We start from the raw sequence: 11,918 nt of genomic DNA on the forward strand, positions 1-11,918 counted from the left end.
TTGGCGTCTGCGTGCGAGAAAGAGAAGAGGCCGACAAGCGTTGAACTGCGACGTCTCTTGCAATCAAATTGAGATAAATTACGGTTAAAAGCCATACATTGTTCCTACCAACCTCTTCTTTCTATTTCGCATTTTTTCCTCCCATCTCATGTTTTTCCGCAGGTTCGTGTTTCTCATTTACTCTACGCATAGTAAATATGCATAATATATACATTATAGCATAATTTAAGGTGACCAAATTTCACATCAAAAGAGAAACAATCTTTCTTTATTTCTGTACGTTATTTTTATACACATCTAAATTTTGTAATATATACTATAATAAAATGTAGATTATATATAAACTTATTACTTTTTGAAAATAAATTAAACATTTTAATACATTTAAAAAATCTAAATGTATAAATAATAATAAAAATATATCTAAACAAAAGCTAGTAATTCTATGTGTGATATGCGTAATTTGACGTAATTTTGTCTTTCTTATTAATAAAAGATTAAAATAAACTTTGCTTTTAGAAGGATTAACCATCTTAAGACAAAATGCATAGAAGATCGTCTCGGAGACGATCACGTTTCGTTGATTTTACGTTTAATTTCGCACTCGCCGTGTTACGTGAGTCACATTTTCTCCGCGTTTTGCAAGGACCGGCTGGCGGAGACAGGAAGAGAACTGGGTAACGCGATCTTTCGTTACCTCCGGCGGGAAAAGGAAAGAGGAGAAGGGGAAGGACAACCCGTGCCATATTTCAGAAGCACGTCCCACGTTAATGCAGTAATTTCGCAGATAGCGAATTTTGCTGTAACCCAGCGCTAATTGCCGGCGAGAGAGTACAGGACGACGTAATATCGTCGTCTCCGGCAAGGGAGTGCATTCTCGAGAGGAAACGGGGGTCATACACGGGAGTGTGTGTGCGTCTATAAATAGACGATCCCGCATAATTAAAGGACTACGCTACGGAAAGAGAACACTGAAACGAGAGAATAAGTTTTACGTACTGCCGCATCTTGAAGTGAATTCGAAGATTCGTCTACTCCGTTTTCTGTAATTTTGTGTAATTTCAAAGGCTGAAGTTTGTCACACGCACACATCATCTCTTGCGATTTCGAAAACGCTCTTTCGCTAATTAACTTTCATTTAACTCCAAGCGAATGCATGGTGCTGACAATCGATATGAAAATAAGAAAGAAAATCATAATTCTATTTCTTATTAATAATTCTTTTTTTTAATAAAAATTTAGTATTATTTACAATTAAAAGCTCAAAAGTTCTAATAATATTTATTTATCATTTTTTACCATTATTTAGTTTTCCTTTTTCAATTAAACAAGTTGCAATTATAATTGCAATTTCTCTTTTATAAGATTAATGAGAAGAGTCAGGCTTCTTGATTAAGTGCTATAAAAATTGCTATTTTACTTGCCTCAAATGTTTTTAACATAGTCATATAAGTCCGGAAATCTATAATTTCGCGTGTGATAGTGTCGTGTGAGACTCAGACAATTAGCTACCTTTCCCCTCTGACAAACTCGTACTTGTTAGGGAAAATATTCTCGCGATAAAACTTCCGAGGTGTCGGCTAATAAAAATTCGGAGTCGGAGGGAATCGGGAGAGTGTATATGCAATATATATATATATATACATTTATATATATGTGTGTATGTGTATATATATATATATATATATGTATGATGTATGTATGTACTTACATGTTTATATATATACTTAGCGTATCGTTTCGCGTGACTACGGAAATCTTGCGTGCCGCATGTCACTTACACGCCACGGTATATATTTCCGCGCCCAAGTGCGTTGTCGCGCGTGTCCACATGTGTATTTATGTGTGCGCCACAAAGTGCAGCGGAGAGAGAGAGAGAGAGGGAAAAAGGGAACGGGAGTATGGAATATAATCCTCTTATCTGCGTGCATATTGGCGCATTATTCAGACTGCCGGCACCACCCTCGACTGTCCTAACTGTCACGTCGTGGTAACTTCGTACTCACTTTCGCAGCGAGTATCAGCGTATCAGCGTCAATCGCGCGCGCGCGCACGTGCGTGCGTGCGTTTCGAGCAAGTCGCACGAAAAGTCGAGCTCCGTATTTACGTAAATGCATGATGAAAATGGGAGAGACGAGCGAGGAATCACGATGGCGATCTCGCCGGTGATATGTCTGTCGCAAATCCTTTGGAAAAGTTGGAAATTATAAAATTCTATGCTTGAAAAAGAATAATTCTGATCTGAATTTATTAATTTGAGTGAAACTTTTGATTGTGATGACTTAAAAATAATAATGATATCTCTTATTTATTCTTTATCGGTTTTTTTAAAGATTCTATGTCACGAGATTAAAATAGCCTTTATAATAATAATCAGTTAGGCAATGATATAAGTTTGCAAATAACAAGAATAATAAAATCAAATTTAAAAAAATAATAGGAAAATGAAATTTTTCGCAAAAGACTTATGAAATCAAGTAGATTTTAAATAAACACAGTTCTTTTAATTTACTAAAACGTATCTACTAAAAGGTTAATAGCTATAAAACGAGTACGGAACTGTATGCGTGTTGGCGAAGCGAAGAAGATTATTGTTTCCTTTTCGTCGAGGGAACATTAATCTTGAATTCCCGAGGGAAAAACGATGATTAATGGCGAAATTTTCAACGCGTGTGCTAATAAAGCTATCACGATGAAAAGAAATATTATGCATCGGATATAAAGCATTTGCTGTTTAAAAGCGGGGAAATATTAGCAGATGTATAAGTAATTCATGTTTTGTTTTTTTTTTAATTTTACTTAGCTTTTAGTATAATATATGCATTCATATCAAGAATATATACTATTATAATTCATATTCATATTTAATATATTTTTAATGAATAAGTATGTAAAAGTATAATAAATTCTTGAATAATATTAAATATTGAAATATAATTATATCAGCTTAAAGTATTTCAGAAATTTATTCCTCTCCTTTCATAAAAAATTAACCTTTATAAAAAATATTTGGAATATTTAGTATAATTTATTATAAATTTGCACTAAATTTAAATCTCTAACAATTATTTTTTAAGTCGACAAAAGTTAAATCTCATATAAATTGCTTGCAAAATATCATTTACATTTATTTATAAAAAGTACATGTGAAATAAAAACCTATAATATCTGATGAATGTGAGAATGTAATTTATATGTAGCTGGAAAAAAATTATTTAAAAAAAATAATAACAGAGTAAAGTACACAGCTAAAGCAAATTAAGTTGCAATTTTTACCTAGAATATTTTCGAATTACATGTCAAAGAGTTAATATAAAAGCCGCCGGAATTTATTCTGGAAGTAAATCTCGCAATATTACGAGATACATCCTATTGAAATAATTCCTCTCGCGTCGCGACCGTCCATGTCGATCACAAATTAACTCGGTTTAATTAATGTCTGTTCTCCCGAGCGCCCTTCGTAGCCCGTCGCTTCCCTCTCTCGCCATCCAAGATTCGTCGATGCGAGTAACTCCCGGAAGGAAAGGGATGGAAGAGCACACCACGAATACCCCGCAACAACCGACATCCCGTTCGGCACTTTCGCTCCTTCTCACAGCGGAAACGAGCACAGAGGTGCACTTCAATTAATTGCGCGCCGAAAGACACGCGAGTACCTTTTTTTGCGAGAGCCTTTTTTTTATATACGAGAAGCAATACTGTGTTTGAAACGTAGCGAGAAATCGATAGGTATGCGCTTTTCCTCCTCCCCTCCTTTTTTATCCTTGATGGGCATACATGGAAATTCAAAACCACGACCACAATGGCACAAATGCAATAATCGTGCGATAAAGAGAAAATAGAAAAAGAGAGGTATATAGGAAAAAGATAAGGGAGGATAAAGAGAGGATGAAGTCTGTTCGGTTGTTTGACATCAAAGAGAAGTTTTGTCGCATGAGTAAAAAAGGGATGGTGGAGTTTGGAAGGTGAAGAGGAGGGATAAAGGATAGAGGGACGAGATCTCGCCGCAATGCGTGCGTAACAATGTATCTACGTGTGCTCCGCATCCGTTGCACGCGTCGCACGTACACGGAAACGTGTTCACTATGCGTCTACTATCTCTTTCTTTCTCTTCGCCTCCTTGCTAACCTCGATCTCTAAACTAGATGGATGTAAAGTGGATTCTAAAAAAGCATCTAAGTCTGATCGAGAGGTCTTTTGATCGTTCGGTGTGTAATTTATCTGTTCCCGGTGAATTCGTCACATTCTTCCAGCGAAAGATGGAAAGGAAGAAGACGAGAACGCGATTTTTTTGTAGAAGGTAATGCACTTCCTGCTCTCTCGGTCACGATCAATTCGCTCGCGTGAATAATTATGTCCGCTTCTGGCGCTTGAGATTGGGATAAAAACGCTGATTTGCGATAAGGAGTATTTATGGAGCGACCGTTTTTTAAGTGGATATTTTTTTAAGTGCGATTTACCATCGTACTTAAGATAATTTTTTAGGCAAGCAATCTCGTAAAGGCTCGTCAGAATTAATTTTGCTACGTATACGCTTTAATGATTTTTTTTTTTTTATTAAATTGAACGTCATAATTTACGACGGTTTTTTAAAATAAAGTTTTAAATACCTTGGAAACAAAATTCTAAATAAAATTTTGGCAAAAATCACATACACATATTTTCAAATTAGAATTAAAATAAAATATATATTTTATTTTTCTTGTATATTCATTATTTAATTCGTAAAATTGTTTAAAAGTTTATTCATTATAACTAAAATATTGTGTGTAATAATGGATGAAGATAATTTCACTAAAGAAGTATGTTATCGACTCTCTCGGATAATGATATCACGTGGCGCGGCAGCGGAAACAAAGTCTCTACTCAAAATGAAGTATCTAACATCATTAAACGCGAAGTATTCTTCCAATATTATCGCGCGCGCGTGAAAATTAACGAAAGTTTTTCCTTTTCTCTCCTCTCTTATATCACGTTTATACCACCGTTCATAAGAACGGAAACGAATCGTGCTGGTTGGTGATCTGGTTAGCATAAAAGATAATACCGACTCGATGATAATTAGACGTGGAAAGAAACGAGATTACGAACTGTGAGAGACACGATTTGTAAGAGATATCATTCAGTAGAGCGAAGGGTCGAAAATGGCAAGAAGAGCAAGAGTGATTCGCAGACTTAAGGCTCATGGGCGTCATTAATAAGGGATGCAAAAAGATTTGCAGAATCTTTCTTTCTTCTCTCAAAATTCAAAATAACTAATTTTGAGAGAAGAAAGAAAGATTCTGCAAAAATTTTATTAAGATATCCATTCTGCAGAATAATTTATTTATAGTTTATTAAAGTTTATAAATTTTAATTATAAATAATGGTTAAAAATCCTTTCTACAATTTGTCTTTTGCAATAATATACTATAAGTCTACATCGCACTAATTATACATTTACACTTGATATGTTAATTACTTGTTACAATCATTTCAAGTCTATTTTGATGGAACAAATGAAATGTGTTTCAAATCTATGATTATAAAGAAATTTTTAAAAACAAAATTGACTATAAATTAGTTATAGGATTTTTTAGAGAAAAATAATTTACATAATAAAAGTTTAAAAAAGAGAATTTGTAATATAATGTGAGATAAAATATTCAACTTTATAAAATTTGCGGTTTTATTTTTGTTACTTCAACCATGAACGGAATAATCATAATGAAAATACTATCGTTTTAATGGAATCATGAGAAAAAAGTTTATCGTATTCAACTCCGATGAAAAATCTCAGCGACGCCCATTGCAGGAAGATAGAGCAACCTCGTCGATATTCCACGACTTTATCGGCCCGCGGAATAATTCATGAAAGAGGGCGGATAGTGCCAATTATAAAATAACGAACCTGCGTGAGAGAGAAAGAAAAATGGTAGAGCAAAAAGAGAAAGGGTGAAAAAGAAGAGGAAGAAGTTTCTCCTTTGTGTATGGATCCTTGTCGCAGAACGTGCTCTCTTGCGAATGGACGATCCTTCAAAGGCCTTTCTACCTCCCCAATTCCGGCCTTTAGTACTCATCGTCGGTTCTCGTTTCGATGGAACAAAAATGAAATGTTTTTTAATTTGCGATATCCCGCGTTAAAACATGTCTCTCTTCCGAGGACCCATTCTAAATGTCACTCGCAGAAAACCATCGATTTTGCTGCGCAAGCGACACTCTGTCTTTATTCTAGGAATTCTTTTGGTTTTAATTAAACTTTAATTCAGCTCATTCCAGCCAACAATCTTCTACCTAATAAAGTTTCACTTTAGCCTTAAAGTGTAAATGCAGATCTCACATTTAGTGTAATGATAATGTGAATTTCTTTTTACAACAATGTTGTGTGTGTGTGTATATATATATATATATATATAAAACGCACATATTATTGGTTTTTTAAATTTTTCTATTAAAAAATTAATAAAGCTTTGTTTATTCTTTATTTCTGTAATTTTTTATTTATATCAAAGACTAGTTATTATTTTATAAAACACATAAAAATCATTTTATACAAAGACACACACACACACAAGATAAAGTTGATTAATTATACGCGCAAGAGAAGAGAGAAGTAATTGTGTTATAAATATTATTTAAAAAGATCATATATATATATATATTCTAATAATATTAAAATTATTTTTAAATAGTTTCATCCTTTACTCTTTTTTCGGTCCTCTTGAAATTCTCTTATTCACTTTTGATATAAAAAAAGTAAAAAAGTAATACGCTTCTCTTTCTTTTGCCATTATAAAATTTTCTTTTCTCAACCTAAGCTACTACTGTAAAATATCCTCTTGCGATTATGAATTCCTGAAATATCTGTTCTTTTTTTCTTGGTACGATATGTATGCATTGAAAAGTGTCCAAGGGATTTCCGGATCTCCCCCTCAGCCCAATTCCAGATGTCACTTGCAGAAAATCGTTTTATCCTCTACATCCGCGTGGGTCCTCTTTCTTGTCCAGCCAGAATTTTTTGGCTTTAATTAAAGTCCGCCGCGCGAGACAGTGAATTAAGCGGACGGCTGACTTCAGCCGTCGCCCCTATGGAGTGCCGAAAATAAAACAGGGAGAGTGGCGACACGCGAATAGTTTTTAACGCCTCGTTAAATTTTCGCCGCACTTTCCGCGTCCGCGCGCGAAGGTGCCGGACGCGAGAAATTTAATTTAACCTTGGAATGCCAACAGACGTAATCGGTAATCTCGTTTGTGGTTTTATACACGTGCCGCGTATTTCCATTCGACCATTGCATATTCGTCGCAATTAAATGATTATAATTCAATTTAATAATTTCTTGTTCATTCAATTTAACACTTATTATAATCTTTATTTATATGTAAAGTTATATTAATATTATCGATACATTTCTTTTTTTCTCCTAATATAAAATTATATTAGTGTTAATTTCAGGTTGGTATTTCACTGTTAAATTTATGCTGTAATTAATGACACCCCTAGAAACATTGGCCAAGGTTTACTATCACATTCGACATCGTAATTTGCTCCGAACGGTTGGTCTAAAAGGTCGAAGTTACTCGGGCGGATAATTAAATCGCCTTATAAGTAGTCCTCTAAGCCTTTTAGGGCAAATTAGAGAGCCCAGACAACTCTTCGAGAGGTGAGCTCGTTTATAAGTATGCCACTTCGTCCCTTTTCAAGGAAGTTTTTCTCGCCTACATTCGCAAAAATATGTACGATAATCGTTTTTTAATAATCCATTGATATCTTAACCAAAAAGTTAGAATACTTCATTCATAAAGTAGACTTTCTTATAGAAAGCTGCAGAAAGTTTTATATCACATTCCAAATAGAAAATAACATAATAAGAAAGTTTTAAACTTTTACTATGTTTAAATTCGGAAATTTGAGAAAATGAAGAGAACTGAAGTGTATTGAAAATTATTATTAAAAACAACTTTTCAAACAACTTTTGCACTAGTTATATATTGTTAGATATTAATACGATTAATATTAATTAAATATGCATAATTAGCAACAAGTTTACAAACTATTACTAGTTTTATAACAATTTATTACAGACTCAAGATTTTAATTATAATTATACATTACATACTTTATCAGTTATTTACTAATATTGCATCATAATTATTATTATATAAAATTATAATATCGATTCTATATTCTATTACCATAATAACAATTTACTGTTATTATTAGACAAACGTAACAACGTAATTAAATTTTCTAATATAAGTCTAATATTTCTAATTCTCTATTATATATGTATAAATTTGAAACATTATTCTTTGAATACTTTCGCAAAATGATGATAAAATCTTTAAGTGTATATATATCACAAGCACCCTTCTTTTTATCTGTGACAGAAATGAACACGATCCTTAGCGATTTAATCGCATTTGCGTCCCATAAGTGTGCATTCCGCCGTAAGAAATCGCGCCGTTACGACGTGTGTATGCAGCGAATATGAAATGTTAATTACTTTGATTCCCGGGGTTCTCGGCTTCTGCCATTCCGCTTAAGTCGTTTTACATACCGCGGCGCGTGTCGTTGGCAGCGACCGTGTCTCGAGACGCGGAAAATCGAAACGAGGGTCACCACGACAAGAGGGGACCGTTTGGAAGCAGAATGTTTCTGCTGACCAAACGCCCGGATATGCAGACTAATATTATCATATAAACAAAAATTTATTTTCTCCTATCATGATTATATTTTGTTATAATAAAAATTGTAAAGAGAGAGATTGTGGTATATTATTTGTACTTATACGTAAGAAAAGTGCTCTCTCTCTCTCTCTCTCTCTCTCTCTCTCTCTGTTGATATTATATCATTAAATTATTATTATATAATTAAAATTTTACAGCTTCATATAAGATCGAGAAAGTCAAATAATAAATAATTAATTATCCGTTTGTATTAATTTAAATCGTTATGAAATATTGGACAAAATGTGAGTTACATTTATTGTTCTTGTGAACTTTCTTTTTTTTTATAAAAAATACTATATAAGAATAATAATTTTTTTAATACAGTGAGTTATTCAATGCCAATTAAAAAATATTCAATTCTACATTATTTTTAATGGAAATCTTGTTATATTTTTACATGTAATCTTTTCAAAATTACATTTTCTTTCTTTGAAGATCGTGGCAGGTTTCAGATAAGATCTTCTTTCGAGTAATGCTCAAGAAACCCTAAAGACTAACCACGTTGGAAATTCGAAACATAATATAAGGAAGAAAGAATCAGATATATCTCGTGATTTATTTCATTGTAAAAGAATTCTAGGATAAATCTCGACTACAGCTTATATGCGAAACGTCTCTTGCAAGGGGAGGCATATTTGCTCCGGCAAACACACTTTAGACGGCTCTGTTTTTCTTTCCATCGAACCGCGGGCTTGCCGTGCAATATTCTACGGTGATACGTCGCTGAACAAACCAGGGGTAAGAAAGTGCAGCTCGACTATACGAAATGGAAGTTACACGATGTGTCTGCTGCAAACGAGAGTAGATTTTTATTGATGGGAAAAAATAACAGTGAGTTGATACAAAGATAAAGAAAGAGAAAGAAAGAGAGAACATATGTTTAGACAATGTTACATAATAACAACAAACTTTGATACTTTTTGCATTAAAAAAACTATAATAAAAATAAGTATTGAAAAGTACATTAAGTTCATTCTAATCTATCATACGTGACCTATTAAATGTGTATGATAATTTCGAATTGTATTATATGTCATACGTGTATAAACAAATTTACTAGAACTCTCTCTAAAAATAGTTTAATGTAATAATAAAAAAATATTTATAATTATGTTTTCTAGAATTATATTTTATAATTATTTTTTTTCCGCGCTATAATATATTTGGAATTTTGAAATATTTCATTTAATCAGTTTTGTATATTCTTTCTGATTCCTTCATTACGCTAATAATCCAACAAAATACAATAATAAATATTTTAATTAATTAAACATTTGCTCTTATCATGTAGAATATAGTTTCCCAAGATCGTTTTATATTCACGATGAGTCTAGAATTTCCACACATGAAAGGAAGCAAACGTAAGTTGGCTATGAATATATCAGGATAAAAGCGAAGGAAATATCAAATCAGAAGGAAAGGTCCGGCCAATACACACGAGTGCAAATCCAAATCGAGGAAAAAGCACAAAAGGTCTGCACGGTCGAACGATTCGCGCCCGAGAGACGCTTCGCACATGTGCGGCAAATGTATATTGTCATACCTCTATCGATTTAAGCCTGGAACCAGACGGTGAAACTATTGTAAACATTCCCAGACAACGAGCTCCGAGAAAATTTGCGAGGTTTTCTTGATTAAATGATACATAATCTCAGATAATATAATTCACTCTAACTCTATTATTTTAAATCTTATAATACAGAAAAGTTAGGTATTTATATAATATAAAGCTTCAATTAAATTATACATTGACAGTAGGTCTATATTCTCTAATGATATGAAAATTTTCTCCTTTATATAAGAAAAAATAATCATTACATTTATATTTCCTCGAGAATATTCTAAAAAAATTTCAAAATTTTTTTCTATATCTTTTATATATAATTATAATTTTACATTCTTTTTTTAATATGCGTGTATCTAAAATTTCTTTTAATAATTCTTATACATAAACTCTAATATTATAACGTAATAACTTTAAAATTACATTTTCTGATTATTAATTTAAAAAATATGTAATACTGTCTTCAATTTTTAAATTACAAGACATACCAAATATTTTGCCTTTAGTTCTCTATACAAAAAAAAATTAGAGCCTTTAAAATTCAATGCAAAATAATATGAAGAAGATATTTTTCTACAGAAATGCGTATTTTAAAAAACAGGCTCGTGACGATAATGATGGGAAACGTCTCTGATAAGAGACACGCGCAATTTTCCTGGTCGTCGCTCATTTACGCGGCGGCCGCAAGTGGTGTCGTTCTTTAAGGGCGCGTTCCGCGGTAATTAAGACGCAAAGGGTTCTGGTTAATTGGAGGAACATGCGGATACGCCGCGCGCTTCCTGCTGCTTTTCGTGGAGGGAAGTTCGAGGACCAGGGATATATCCTGACCTGGGTGGACATCAAAGCGGGAACTAAAAGGGGCGAGTACACATACACAACACACATACACACTTTCCCTCTTTCTCTCGCTCAAGCCTGTGAAATCAGGCTTAAGGGGTGAGATTCCCCTACGCGGATGTATCCTCGCAACCCCTGCGGCGACGGCGGAACAAAGAGCGATTGAGAGAAAGATTGACGGAGATGGAAAGAAAAAAAAGGAAGGAAAGAGAGAAGGGAGAGAAAAGTCCTCTTCATCGTATGACAGAGAGAGAAATCTCGTCCGAAGAGGAGCGGTTCTGGTTTTCAAAATCAGCTACGTCATTACAGCATGCTAGCAAAAGAAATTCATTAGCAAGCTTGACATTATCGTTACGGAAAACTATCGAATACTGAGTAAATTATAGTTTCCAAAGAGGAGAAATGGCGCGATATATTCTGAGCAAAACACGGAAACGTATCAATCATACAAGAGGTGATCCCTCCCTTTCTATTTGACAGAATATAATACAAACTTTATTTATTTCGACTGACATTTTCGCGTGCTATTTCGATACGATGTCTAAGGCACGAATTTGTCATAAATCAATTTTATATCTCTTTAAACTTCGCCAGCCAAAGATAGACAATCTCGCTATTGCACCCAGTCTCGAAATGCATTGTCAGCAACACGAAAAAGTCACTAGCAGTTGAAATATCCGATCTTATCTTTCACACACGCCGAACGAAAATTGCGCAATCTGAATGCCTTATCACATATATATATATATATATATATATATATATATATATATATATATATATATATTATACATACGTATAACCAAAG

The 11,918-nt window shown here is 33.4% G+C and overlaps 1 protein-coding gene across 3 annotated transcripts in view; it reads right to left on the minus strand.

Moving 5' to 3' along the window:
- Ror (tyrosine-protein kinase transmembrane receptor Ror) overlaps positions 1-11,918 on the minus strand; it is a 237,202-nt gene that overhangs the window by 58,697 nt on the left and 166,587 nt on the right. The gene's annotated exons all lie outside the window — the stretch shown is intronic.

Source organism: Anoplolepis gracilipes, chromosome 12 (assembly GCF_047496725.1).
Source record: "Anoplolepis gracilipes chromosome 12, ASM4749672v1, whole genome shotgun sequence".
Classification (NCBI taxonomy): Eukaryota; Metazoa; Arthropoda; class Insecta; order Hymenoptera; family Formicidae; genus Anoplolepis; species Anoplolepis gracilipes.